Below are 15,129 nucleotides of genomic sequence, written 5' to 3'. Positions count from 1 at the left end.
AGGCTTTCTTTTTTCCCTTCTTTATTTCTTCTAAAGGAAATTGAGTGCTTTTTTTTAAATGTTGGAGCTGTTTTTCCCCATTGCACCCCTACCTTTGCTTTTCTTACAACTTAAAAACTTGCTTTTTCTTAAGAGGCAAAAAGAGTCATTCAGCACTTTCTGAAGTTTTCTTTGGCTTTCAGTTTAGAAACTCACCAACTCTCTTCCCTTGAAACAAATGAAAATGAGATTGCCATTATGGCAAGGAAATAGACTGTGGAAGGTGTCAAGAAATTTGAATTCTGGACCTGGTTCTTCCACTTATTAGCTATGTGATCTTGGGAAAAATCTTTCTGGGTATATGTATGTGACTTAGGGTAAATCACTTAATCCCTTTGGGTCACTGTTTCCTCTTTTGTTGGATTTGATGATGCCTGAGCTCTTTCCCAAGTCTAAATATTGTTAGATCAGCTAAGTTTTTCAAAGCAGAACAGAGTAAAACTTAGAGCAAAGGTGAAGAGAGAAAGAATTCTTTAAGGATATTTTATGTGTCAGATACTATGCTAACTGCTTTACAAATAATATTTCATATAATATTATTGATACTATATAATCGCATTTGATTTGATCATTAAACAAGTTTAAAAGAGTTTTTTTAATAAGATTTGAAAGTCAAGCGATAAATGAATTTTTCTCATGATTGCCTACTTCTTCCACAAACCAAATATTTGGTGAATGCTTGTCAGAGATTTCTTGAAATATGGCCTTTTTAGCCTTACAAAGGTCATAGTAGAGAGTCTTCTTTGAGAGCTATCCGTGGTACCAACATTCCCCATGCCTCTGACTGAATATCACAAAATAAGCTTAGAAAGTAGTTAGATAATAACAGAATAAGTGAGGGGGGGAAGAGAGAGAAGGAGGAGGAGAGGGGAAAGGATGGGGAAGAGAGAGAGAGAGAGTGAAAACAGAGAAATTACCAAAACTGATCAACTGAATGCTGAAATGGTGAGAATCAAAAAATATTGTTTCCTTTCCTTTTAACTCCAAACTAGTAGAATCATAGCTCCAAAGTTCAGAAGAATTTTAGCAATTAAAGGATAGGATACTACTTCAGTATCTCAGAAGATCCTTGGAGAGGAAGTTAAGAATGGGAAAGGATGCTGGAGGCCAGTAAGTTCTAGCATCTAATAGACTATCTTTCTAATGACCCCTTGCCCTAAATGTAAGATCCAAACCTTGAAAATTGGGGTCTTAGAAGTTATCAGGTTCAACATCTAATTTTTACAAAGGAGGAACCTGAGGAACAGAAAGACATGACTTTCCCAAAGTCACAGAAGGAGAACTCCAACATTTAGAGCTAGAAAGAGACATTAGAAATCTAGTCCAATCTTTCATTTGACAGAGAAGGAAATAGGACCAAAGAAAGAGAAGTGATTTACCCACCTTTACACTAGGAAGATGAATAGATTTAGAACTAGAAGGAATCTGAGATTGTCTATTCTAACCCTCATATATAATGGGTGTATAATAAATGTTTCTTGACTGGTTGACTGAAACCCTTATTTTATTTATTTTTTTTTGCAAGGCAAATGGGGTGAAGTGGCTTGCCCAAGGTCACACAGCTAGGTCATTATGAAGTGTCTGAGGCTGGATTTGAACTCAGGTGCTCCTGATTACAGGGCCAGTGCTCTATCCACTGCACCGCCTAGCCACCCCTTGATCCCCTTATTTTAAAGAGAAAGTTAATCATTTTATAGAAGTGTGATCATTTGCCCAAAGTCACAAAGATATAGGTGGAATTCAAACTCCCACACCAGGATTTTCTTCACTGCCCCACACTTCCTTGCCAATTCTTCCTTGCTAAAGAACAGTTAACATAAATGCTTCTCCAGTTGGAATTGTGTGTCGTGGCTACATTTATAGCAAAAACAGTAATCTGCTGTACCATTTGTTCTAACTACAGGGAAGCAGCATCCGTTTCTCATTTTTTTTTCCTTTTTAGTGGTATCATTTGGGTCAGTGCCAGCTTCCACTGAGGGGTTCTGTCCCTTACCTCAGCAGTACCATGACTTATAGATCAAATTTATAAATCCTCAGATTATTCTATTACTTAATGGAAAGGAGAAGGATATACACATAGGCAAATAGAACATTTACTCTAATTTGACATAAAATAATAAAAAAAAATATATCTTTAGGGCTCTGCTTTGTCTCAGACAGAACAGACATTTGAACAAGGAAGTCAGTCCCTTTCTAGTCACATATCTGGTTCTGAGAATTCTTTTTTTTTCTGGTTCCTGGCCACAACAAAATCACCTAGATATAATTCCTGTGCATGTTGAATCATTGTCATAGTCTCTCCCCCATGCAGTTTCTACCCTTACTCCTATGAAAGGTTTCTTCAAGCAATGTGTCAGAGCAGAAAGAACTTTGAACTTGTAGTAAGAGGACCTGTGTTCACACCATAGCTCAATCAATTACTGCTCCCTCTCTCCCACCATGTGAACTTAAATGGATCATTTAACTTCTCTTGGCTCCCTATCTGTAAAATGAAGAAGTTCAATTATATGATCACTAAAGTCCCTTACTTAGCTAGGGCTAGGGAAAATTCTATTTTTAAAACAGAGTAGATAAATCAAATTTATATCATCCTTTACTGTCAGTTGGCTGCTATTTTTATTTCTTAAAAAATATAAAATTGTCAGCATCTCTTTTGCTTAAGCTCCAGAGAGTCAGAATATTTGTCATCCTTCAATAGCAAATGCAACTTAGAAGGAAGAGCATCCTTTTTTTATTTTTAGGATTTTGCAAGGCAATGGGGTTAAGTGACTTGCCCAAGGCCACACAGCTAGGTAATTATGAAGTGTCTGAGGCCAGATTTGAACCCAGGTCCTCCTGACTCCAGGGCCAGTGCTCTATCCACTGCACCACCTAGCCACCCCCTTGAGCATCTTTCTTTAGAAGAAAACTGTAGACAATAATCATCAACAGAAACAAATAATTGGGTATACATAACAAAAAAAGAAGCAAGATCTTATATAGAGAGGGAGAACCAGATGAATTAAGGACAAAGAAATGAACAAAAATTAATGCTTTTGTTTTTTCTTTTCAAGACCCTTCTGAAATTCTATTGCCTTTCGCCAGCCTTCCTTTCTCTCTCTTTCCTCTTTTTCTTCACTTTTTTCTTTATTCCTCCCTTTATTTTTCTTTCACTCCTTCATTCTTGTTCCCTTCCTTTTCTTCCTTCTTCTGTTTCTCCCTCCTTCATCCTTTTACTCTTCCCTTCTTTCCTTTCTCCTTTAGTTCTTTTTTCTTTCCTCTCTTTTTGCTTCCTTCCTCTTTCCTTTCTTCCTTTCCTCTCACTTACCTTTCTTTATTCCTTTCTGCCTTTTTTCTTTCCTGCTTTCTTTCTCACTTCCTTTCCCTCCTTCCTTTCTCTTTTTCCTTTCTATCCTTTCTCTTTTACTTTTCTCTCTTTCTTCCCTCTCATTTTCTCTTGTTTTATTTTTCCTCTCTCTCTCTCTCTTTTTCTTCCCCTCCCTCTTTCTTACTTCCTTCCCCACTTCCTTCCTTTTCCCATTTTTTCTTTTCTTCCTCCTTCTCTCTCCTTTTCCTGCCTTCCTTCCTTTTTTTAAACATACATGGTCAATGAGCCTACAGCCCTGATTATGCTCATTTCACACCATTCATGCCTTTCCTTGTTTCCTTCTAGGGAACAAGCTTTCATAATTAAAGGTGTTAATAACACATCCCATTTTTCTACTTTATTTATTTGTAACAGTAAATTGAGTCTAAAAGACCCAGATGAATGAACTTGGTTTATGGTTGCCATGTGAGAAAGCACAGGGGTCCATTGGTCCTAATTTTGGGCAATGAGCTTTTGTGACCTGGAGAGGAAGGAGTTCTGAGAAACGGAACAAAGGAAAACCTTCTCTGACTGTAAAAAGTAATTCCTGACTCAGGAATGTGGATGACAGTGTGTCCTTGGGCTTTTCTTTACCCCTTCCATTGATACTGACTTTACTCTCTGATGATGCTAAATCTTCTGGTTTAATCACCAAGAAATTATAATCCAGTGTGATTTAGTAGAATGACTGTTAGATCTGTGGTGTCAAAGGAAGAGGAAAGATGGGGCAGTTTCCTAGAAAGGTTAGTATACTATGCCTTGGAGTCAGGAAGACTTGAGTTAAAATCTCTTTTCTAGCATCACTCTCTAAGTGCCCATGGGCAAATCATTTATCTCTTTGAGCCTTAGGTTTCTCATCTGCAAAATGGGAATGGTAATACCTGTCAATTCTTCCTGAGTTGTTGAAAGGTGAACAGTATTTCTCCTCCATCAAAATCTAGACTCAGGTTTTTAAAAAGATACCAATTACTTATTTACACTAGTGTGGGTGAATTTATACTGGAGCCTAATTTTCTTTGTGACTTTGGGCAATGGAGTTCCCTCTCATAATCTCAGGCTCCTTCTGGCTCTAAATTCATAATCATAGAAGGCAACGAGAAATAAATGAATGGGGATTGAATTGGGAATTAGAGGATCTGGATTTCAGTCTGTGAACTCTCCTTTTAATTCCTGTGTGTTCTCAGGCAAATCACTTCTTTCTGCTACCTAGTTTTCTTCTATTTGGAATGGGGCAGTTGAAGAGATGACCTCTAACACCCCTTCCACTATAGACTTTATGAAACCAGTGTTCCTTCTTCAAGGGTTATTGTTGTGCCTAAAGTCTTGTTTCTAACAGTGGAATGAAAGATCTTGTCCCTTAAAAGAACTCTAAACACTGATAAGCAAGAAAATACAATTTACTTTGTCAGGAACACTGTAGAGGGATTCTGATTTTGCTAATGGTAGATCTACAAATCTGACCATGTCATTGTGTCAGTGGCTTCCTACTACTTCTAATATAAACTATAAACGGATATTTATAGCCCTTCGTAGCTTGTCTGCCTTTTCAAGTTAATTGTTTATGATTCCCTTTTGTGAACCTGATATTTGATCAAACTGACTTAATTGCTGTCCCCTAAACTTGGCATTTCATCTCCCAGATCAGCATTTTTACATGGATCCTTACTTCTAGTATAAATGTGCACCTTTGTCATCTTGGTATCACTAATGTCCTTCAAAGTTTAGTTCACATACACTTCTTACAGGACACCTTAAATGACTCCCCCTAATTTTTGTTGCTCTCCCTGCTCAAACTATCATCTATGTACTCATCTGTGTCTATATTGTATCCCTAGATGGTGTAGTGGATAAAGCAATGACCTTGGAGTCAGGAGGATGGGAGTTCAAATCCAGCTTCAGACACTTGACATTTACTAGCTGTGTGATCTTGAGCAAGTCACCTAACCCTGATTGCCTCACCTCCAGGGTCATCTCCAGCTGTCCTATTCATACCTGGCCACTGGACCCAGGTGGCTTTGGAGGAGAATCCCCCCTCACTCAAATCCAATTTCTGTGCTTGCAGTGGCATCACCTCCTTGTCATTGTCTTCTTCAAAATGAAGGAGAGCTCTTTTTCCTGCTTTCCTCCCCTTTGCAGGATGACCACTTTCTCTCTCTAAGCCAGAACCATGTGCTCCTGGCCTAGTTTGGAGAATTATGGCCTCTGCTCCACGTGACCAGATTCACTTGAGTCCAGGCCAGCCAGCTCGAATAGCTACTTTTTTCTTTCTCCTTTGCCCTCAGACAGTCTTGCTTAAAAAATTCAATGTTCTCAAGTCGAAGGCCTCTGCTCCAGAACAGATTCACTCAAGTCTCAGCCCATCCAGATCTTCTGGCTGCTTTCCTAACTCTTTTCCTCAGGTACCTTGCCTAGACCTTTGTTAGTCACCCTGTCCTCAAGCTGCTTAATGTCTCTCTAGGAAAAAGAAAGATGTTAATCTGTGAACTTGACAGGCTTGTGAAATAAAAATCTTGAGCTATTTCAAAAAAAAAAGAATGAAGGACAGACATCATTATCATCATCATCCCCATCCCCAAGTCGAACAAAAGCTTTTTGAAGAACAGGAGCTGTTTTTTGCTTTATGTTTCATTTCTAGTACGTAACAAATATCTTAGCACACAATAGGAGTTTAATAAGTGTGGATTGGACTAACATGGGCTGGTTATTCAGTCAATAAACATCTATTAAGCACTTACTGTATACCAAACTATGTTAAATGTTCAAGATAGAAAGACAGGGGGAAAGCCAGTCCCTACTCTCAAGGAACTTACACCCTAATAGAAGGAAGTCAATATATAAAAGGAAGCTGAAAAACAGGAGGGAGAGAAGGTACTCAGTGCAGGGTTCAAGATGGAAGAGATCAGAAGAGCACTGCTAGGAGTACCCTTCACCAGAGGGAAGGAGGGAGGGAAGGCAGGGACCCAGGGTTAGAGGGTCCTGGGGAAGTTTGAGTTCCTGGGCTCATGTGATCTAACAAGATGAAGAATTTCTAAGAGCATAATGGAATATTCCAGAGGAGTTCCCAGATGGGTGGCTGATAATCAAAAACCCTTCTAGCCCTGCAGTCCAATCATATTGTGACCAAGGTGATCAGAGGGTTGAAGACTATATAGCACCGAAGTCAAAGGGACGGGTCACATTTATGCTGAAGGAGAAAAGGTTTAGAGAGACATGAGAGCTGACTTCAAGTATCTGAAAGTTCGTCTAGTGAAAATGGGAGTTGTTTTGCTGTCTTTGGTCCCATACAACAGAAGGAGGAGCAATGGGAGGTAGTTGCAAAAGAAAGTGAATGTGTTCTGGATGTCGGCAAAACGTTTGCAACTAGGGAAGTCAATCAATCAACAAACAGTTTGAAGTGCCTACTCTATTCTAGGCACTGGGCTAAATACTGAGAATACAAAATGAACCAAAAACCAGTCCCTGTCCTCAAGCAGCTCACAAGGGGGGCAGCTAGGTGGTACAGTAGATAGAGCACCCCCTGCAGTCAGGAGAACCTGAGTTCAAATCTGACTTCAGACACTTAATAATTATTTAGCTGTGTGACCTTGGACAAGTCATTTAACCCCATTGCCTTAAAATATATTTTTTTAAATGGGATACCTTGGGAAATAATTAGTTCCCTTCAAGCAAAGCTTGGATGAGATGATTATGTTATAGAAACCATACCCCAACTAGATAGACCTCGGCATCCCTCAGAGAGTTTCATATTTGTCTTTTAATAGTTCTCACAACCCCTAAAGCTCCAGTCTAGACCTCCTGATCCAAATTTAGCCGCCTTCCACACCGTGCTGCTGAGAGAGCATCACTAAGAGAGCAACAAGTGACGCTAAGTGTAAGATGCAACAGTCACAAGAAAAGTTTGTTAACAATGAATAGCATTCTGGAGTGAGAGTAAAGATTCAAATCTCACCTCAGATACTCTCAGACCCTTGACAAGGCTATCTATGTCTCTGAATCTCAGTTTCCCCACGTGTAAAAATCAAGTGATAATAGCATCCACCTCATAGGGTTATTCTGAAAATCCAATCAGATTTGGAGTGAAAAGGACCACAATGGGTCCTCATTTTACAGAGGCGGAAACTGAGTCTATCAGATCCAACCTCCTCCTTTTACAAGGAAGGATCCTGAAAAATAATGAGAGTAAAGGATCAGATGAAATAATATGGGTAGTATACTTTGCAAAGCTCAACAGACTCTATAAATATGGGCTATTATTACCAAAATTGTTATATGTGATGCAGTTATATAATTAATTATTTAGCTAATTTAGAGGAAATTCATTCTTTAATAAAGTTCTGGCCAAGGAAGGCTAAGAAGGCATCATCTTATCAGGGAGGAGTGAGTGGCTGGACCAGGGCCAGAAAAATGATGAAATCACATTTCATCAATTTTTACAAAAAATTGTATATATTACATTTTTGTATATGTGATGTGCTTTGTAAAACAATGTACAAAAGAAGTGTGAACAATTTGGACAGCTGCTTTCAGGTCCCATCTCATATCCATATACAGAGTGAATGGCAATTACCTTGACATCTCAATGGCCCAAAGCAAATCTCTAGACTTCAGAGGAGGACCCAATAGGTATTAGTCAAGGGAATTTCTTCATTGGAAATTCATTAAACTAATGAAATCACAGGATGATACCAATGCTTATTTAAGAAGAGGCACCATTCCCCAGGTATGGCAGAAACTACTGCTGTCATATTGAGTTGCCTCCAGATTTCCTTTTCTTTTTTTTAAGAAGGCAATGGGGTTAAGTGACTTGTCCAAGGTCACGCAGCGAAGTAATTATTAAGTGTCTTGTGTTCACATTTGAACTCAAGTCTTCCTGACTCCAGGGCCGGTGCTCTATCCACTGAGCCACCTAGCTGCTTCTTGCCTCCAGATTTCCAAGAAATAGCCAGGCTGTGTGAAGCTGATATTTACTACCTGAGTAACCTTGATCAAATGACTTCCCCAGGTCTCAGTTTCTTATATCTAAATGAGGGAAAATAGACTAGATTGGACTAGGTACTCCTTGAGCTTCTTTTCAACTGTATCTTAGGAACTTTGGGCTGTCTCCTTCCGTGCCTGCTTAATTACTAAGATACTTTTGTTTATATTCATTGGACAATGACTAAAATATTTGACCATTAATTGGAAAGCTCTAATTGATGCTGCTTTATCATCAAAGATCTGGTTAACAATGAATGTCAAGGAAATCATGTTTGACTAACCTAAAAGAAAGGAAAAAAAGCTTGGTGGTGGTACAAAGCTACACCTCTGAACACCTAACTCTTGTCCTTACCCCATCTCTAACAGGCGCCTTCCTCATCCCCTATGCATTGATGGCTGTTTTTGGAGGGATTTCCCTCTTCTACATGGAGTTGGCCCTGGGGCAATATCATCATATGGGAGTCATCCCAATCTGGAAGTACATCTGTCCTATTTTCAAAGGTAAGGATGGGACACAGGTTGGGTCTCTTGGGTATGCATGAGAATGAATGGTTGAGTCCTTTGTTGACCCAATAAGAACCCATTAAACTCATCAGATAATATTTGGGGAAGAGATAAAAATAAGCTGACTACTGAATGTTCTTTGGGGGACTCAGAATAAGGGAGAAAGAGAGGAAAAAGGAAGAAAAGAGACCTGAAAAGGAAAGATGGAAGGGCACCCAAAGAAAACTTTACCTAATCCCCAGCTTTACTGAGAAGCACTTCTAGGGTGGCGTAATGCATAAAACATTGAAATTAGAATCAGAAGGGGCAGTTAGGGTGGCTAGGTGGCAAAGTAGATAGAGCACTGGCCCTGGAGACAGGAGTACCTGAGTTCAAATCCAGCCTCAGACACTTAATAACCTAGCTGTGTGGCCTTGGGCAAGCCACTTAACCCCATTTGCCTTGCAAAAAAAAAAAAAACTTTAAAAAGGGGGTCAGTTAGGTGGCAGAGTGGAAAGAGCACCGGCCCTGGAGTCAAGAGGACCTGAGTTCAAAGCCAACCTCAGACACTTAATAATTCCCTAGCTGTGTGACCTTAAGTCACTTAACCCCATTGCCTTGCAAGAACCAAAAAAGAAAAAAAGAAAAAGAAATCAGAATCAGAATCAGAAAAAACCTGGGTTTTTATCCTGCTTCAAGCATCTGTTAGCTGTATGACTTTTAACAGGTTAGGTACCTTCTCGGTGCCTCAGTTTCCTTACTGTAATTTTGCTATTGTATTCCTAATCTGCTAGCACAGTTCCCAGGTCCTAGAAGGCAGACCATTCAATCAGAGATTATTTAAACTAACCTATTTGAGGTGTCTCTTCCCTGGGGTGGGGATTGGGTATGCTGTCTGCATTATCGACCTCTACGTTGCCTTTTATTATAACACCATCATTGCCTGGGCTCTCTACTATTTCTACTCCTCGATGGACAGCTCATTGCCTTGGACCCTGTCACAATCCCTGGAACACCCCAAACTGTACCAACTATTTTGATTTCAGGAATGTCACCTGGAGCGACTTCTCTCACTCACCTGCTGAGGAGTTTTACATGTGAGTGTGTCTGGGAAGGGATGAAAGTAAGGAATCTGGAGCAAATGGGAGGGGGTATGGAGTGTTAACCACAATTTTCTTAGGCTAAAAATGAAATAGCAAAAAGTTAGTTTTATCCATGAAGTTTTATTCTCTCAGATCTTACTGAACCCATGGGTGGAGGATATCATTAAAGATACCTATCAAGAGCTTAATGAGGGGCGGCTAGGTGGTGCAGGGGATAAAGCACCGGCCCTGGAGTCAGGAGTACCTCGGTTCAAATCCGGTCTCAGACACTTAATAATTACCTAGCTGTGTGGCCTTAGGCAAGCCACTTAACCCCGTTTGCCTTGCAAAAACAAACAAACAAAAAGAGCTTAATGAGGAAATGATATTTATAGAAATTTCACAAAGGATCGAAAAATGTTGATGGTCAACCCAGCAGGTTACACATTAGTCCATAAAGCAGCCATTGATTACTTTATGATTCTCTAACCCAACCATAAGATCTGTTCTATATCAGAACTGACAAAGATCCAATTAACAACAGGATTACTAGGGGTGGCCAGGTGGTGCAGTGGATAGAGCATCAGCCCTGGAGTCAGGAGTACCTGGGTTCAAATCCGGTCTCAGACACTTCATAATGACCTAGCTGTGTGGCCTTGGGCAAGCCACTTAACCCCATTGCCTTGCAAAAATGTAAAAAAAAAAAAAACAGGACCACTGTCTCCTCTTCTGACTTGATCTTTTATGTTGTTATCAGATATAATATTGACATATAAAACACTGGGATTTCTCCCTTTCCAAAATGTCATAAATATAAGAATTTATTCAGTCTCTTATAGAGGCCGGTTTCCAGACCAGTTTCCTGCCTTCTCAGGATGGTCTTTACTCTGATTGCTTACACAACTATGAAAGCCCAAACTTGCAGATGCAAATAAGGGAAAGTAGGCTATTTCACACAGACAGAACCTTCAGATTTCTAACAGGCCAGAACCTGTGGAGGGCAGAGGCTAACATTCAGACTTACAAACCTCAATCAGACACTCATTAAACAATTTTTATCAGAAATATAGAATTAAAGAGTATCAGACTTAGGCAGGAGGAACTGAGGGAAAACCAGGAGAGATGGAAGGATGCAAGAGGCTTGAAGATGCCTCTAAACTCCTCAGTAGGGTGGGGAACATCATTGCTCCCCTCTTGGAAGGTCTTCAAGCAGATGATCAATGTTAAGTGTGTCATAGTGGGCATTTCTTTTGTGTATGGATTGGATTAGATGGCAGCTAGGGTTCCTTCCCACACTCAGAAGCTTTCAGAAGAGAGCTATGTTTAGGTCAGATATCCAAAATAACTTCCAGGCAATCAAAGCTATTCCAAAATGGAATAAGTTGACTCTGAAGTTAGTAGGCACTCCCTCTCTAGAGAGTTTCAATTATCTAATGTACTTCCTTTTCTTTTTTTTCTTTTTTCTTTTAGGTTTTGGCAAGGCAATGAGGTTAAGTGACTTGCCCAAGGCCACACAGCTAGGTCATTATGAAGTGTCCGAGGCCAGATTTGAGCTCAGGTCCTCCTGACTCCAGGGCCGGTGCTCTATCCACTGTGCCACCCAGCCGCCCCAAGTATCTAAGGTACCACCAAGTTAAAAAAGGAATTTCCCATCTTTAGTTTGACTGCAGAGGGGAGAACCTGGAAGAACTAGAAGAGGAAAGGTGATAGAAAAGCAGGTGTAGACCTAAAAAAGGAAAAATACCCTTCTTACAATCACAAGCTGCATGGACACATGCTGGGGCCCCTTCACTTGAAGCCTTCAAGAGATAGGATAACTTCTTGCTGTCAGTTTTGTAGCTATTCTTTTTTTCCTGATTTTTTCTTTTCATTTTGAATTTCTTTTCATTTTTTTTCTTTTCATTTGGTACATATTCTTTTGACACAATAAATACTTGAGGAACAAACCCCCCCAAAGAAATTTCTTTACTGAATATTCCAATATTCCAATGGACTTGTGAATTCAACACTGGGTATTCCCCCGTGAGGAAATCACAACCTATCCATACCTGCTTATCACAAATGATTCCCATAGCATAAATTGACTGCTCTAATCTCAAAAGGCAGGAGTTTTTTTTTCCCATTATTAACAGAAAAGGAAGAATTCTTTAACCAAGTGGAACTAAATTCTGAGCACCAAAATTGACCAGAAGTTTGTTGCAACTCAGTGTTCAAGTTTTTCAGAATTATTCACATCCCTGTACATTCACAGACTATAATTGGCCAGTCAGTTCTAAATTTGGGGGCACATATTTTGTTCCCAACTTTTTGTTATCAGAAATAACAGCGATCAGCACTTTTGTACCTATGAACTTTTCTTGTGCTGTCAATAACCCTGTAGTAGATGAAAACAAAGATTCTAATTTGGAAGGGACCTTTGAAGTCATCCATTCTGACATTCTCACTTTGCAAATGAGGAAATGGAAACTGAAACAGAATAAATTATTAATAGGTAGAGATGGGATTCAAACCCATAACTCTTGACTCCAAGTCCAGTGATCTTTTCACTATACTACACTATGTCATATTATGAAAGCTCAAGGACAAAGAGAATGAAAAAAAATGAATAATTTTCCATGCATAAATATGTATTCTAAAACTGCAATGGGCTCATTCCTCCCCGGTGGTCTTAAAGGCTGTATAACCATTTGTTGAGAGTGATGGACAGGACAGCATACTAGATAGTCTTTGAAGTCCTGTGGTTCTATGACTGTGATTTGGTTTCTAGTTCTGGCTTTTACTAGTTCAATGACCTTAGATAATCTTTCTGGGTCTGTTTTCTCATCTGTAAAATGAGGGAATTGAACAGCATGGCATAGTGTAAAGAATCCTAGACTTAGAATCAGGAAGAACAGGTTTCAAACTTCACCTTTGAAAATGACTGGGTGACTTTGGGCAAATCACTGGGCTTCAGTTTCTTCATTTGTAAAATGAGGTAGTCAGGCTAGATGATCTCTGAGGTCCCTTCCTTTTCCAGATCTTTGATCCTCTCTAAGTCTCAGTTTCCTCATTTGTAAAATGAGAAGGTTGGACTAAATAGACCCCAGGCTCCTTTTAGATCTAGCTAGAACTATCATACTAGAATCTTGTGGCTTCCTGATGCCTGTTTTTTATTTCATTTGTCAGATGAGAAGAACTAATACTAATGCTTGAACTGTCTCAGAAGATTGCCGTGAGGATCAGGAGAGATTGAGTTAAATGAAAAAATACAAATACTTGGAATAAAATACAAATACTTGAAATAAATCTCAAACCCTTCAAAGTAATAATTACTTAGAAGATGTGGAGATCAGGGCTCCATTGACCTGGAGTGTGTCAGACCTCCTAGGGAATTTATTTTATGCAGGGGAATTCAAGATGGAACCAACCCTATGCAGCCAGGATGGGGTCAGAACACTGAGGATCTGTCTGTCCTTGGTTCCGATACTAACACTGACCCTTAGCCAGGATCTCTCCCTATTCATCTCTAATTCCTTGACCTTCATGCTTCACACTCTTTCTCTGTCTTGGAGATGGATGGCACTGGAGTTGGATTGAGCAACTGGAATAATTCCCTAACAGGCAGAAGGTCCTGGAGATCCTTCAGGGGGCCAGGAGGCCTCCAGTGGCAGCTTCTGCTGTGCTTCTTCTTCATCTTCACCATTGTCTATTTCAGCCTGTGGAAAGGGGCGAAGACTTCTGGGAAGGTAGCTGAGCCCCCTTGTACCCGGATCAGACTCTCCCAGGGCTACTATCTAACCCCCTCCCCTAAAAAAGCCCTGGATACAGGTTGAAAAGTAATAATGGGACAAGACTAACAAGTTTTTATAGGGTATTTAAAAATTACATTATTGCTATGAAGGTGTTTTATTGAGATAATTATCGATTTAGAGACCGTGTGATGTAGTAGATAGAGAACCAGCATTAGAGTCAGGATAACCAGGTCTCTGACACATCCTAGTTGTGTGACCCTAGAAAAGTCACCTAACTTCTAAACAGCCTGGTATAGCAGATAGAGTCCTGGACCTGGAACGCAGAGAGACCTTGGATCAGGGCAACTATTAAGTGTTTTCAGCTCTATCAGGATTCTAGACCTGGATTCAAGAAACTGTTGTTCATTCATTTCAGTCATGCCTATTTCTTCATGCCTCCATTTGGGGTTCTCTTGGCAAAGATACTAGAGTGGTTTGCCATTTCCTTCTCTGACCCATTTTACTGTGGGCAAAGCTCCCTTCGTATGACATTCCCTGTCATATTTCCCAGTTCTTCCACCACTGTGTATATTGACCCACTCCCAATTTCCTAACCCAATCCCTTCCCTTCCTAGGTGGTGTGGCTCACTGCCACCTTCCCCTACCTGGTGCTCTTCATCCTCCTGATCTGAGGAGCCACCCTACCTGGAGCCTGGAGAGGCATCATCTTCTACCTTGAGCCCACTGGGAGAAACTGCTAAACACATCCACAAGCCATCAAGTTTTTTTCTGGATATTCCAAATTTTTTCTGGGTCCAGAGCTCCATGCTGAGATTTGGAGCATTGGGAATAATAAAATTTAGTCCTGATCAGAGGATCTGAATTCAAATTCTGATTCTACCCTTAGGTAAATCATTTAATATCTCTAGGATTCAGTTTCTTAAAATAGGGGTAGTGGGAAATCTACTCCTTCCCCAATCCAAACGCCTGAGCACTTGTTCTAGAAAAGTTCGCATGGGAATGACTTAGGTAACTTCAGGTGTTTTGGACAGTCTAAGACTCAATTTTTTGAGGTCCAGAGTTGGGGAGATATGGTATAGTGATTGGGGGCCCTCATCCCTGCTCCCCTACCCTGTAATAGAACACCAATAGCATTCAAAAAACCCACAGGTAGTGGGGTTCTGGGGCTACTCCTTTCCTGATAAACTGATATGAGAGAATAAAATACTCAGACCTCAATAGCACAGTGCTGTTCTGCACCAAGAACAATGGGACACTTGGGAAGAATACCACCCTCTCTTTCCCCTTCTGCAAGCACTGGTGTGTGTGTGTGTGTGTGTGTGTGTGTGTGTGTGTGTGTGTGTGTGTGTGCATTCTCCCCTGAGCCCCTAGACTGCACTGCTCCCATCTTGTAACTCTCCTCAGAAGGTTAATAAACAATTGTACTGAATAGCATTCAAGTATTTCCTTTCATGGTGGAATATGAACCAGG

The 15,129-nt window shown here is 40.2% G+C and overlaps 1 pseudogene; it reads left to right on the top strand.

The window, feature by feature from the left end:
- Window positions 1–15,129, top strand: part of LOC141499594 (sodium-dependent serotonin transporter-like) — a 38,994-nt pseudogene that overhangs the window by 161 nt on the left and 23,704 nt on the right.

This window comes from Macrotis lagotis, chromosome X (genome assembly GCF_037893015.1).
Source record: "Macrotis lagotis isolate mMagLag1 chromosome X, bilby.v1.9.chrom.fasta, whole genome shotgun sequence".
Classification (NCBI taxonomy): Eukaryota; Metazoa; Chordata; class Mammalia; order Peramelemorphia; family Peramelidae; genus Macrotis; species Macrotis lagotis.
Note: the sequence above shows the minus strand (reverse complement) of the source record. Positions and strands in the feature narration are given on the sequence as shown.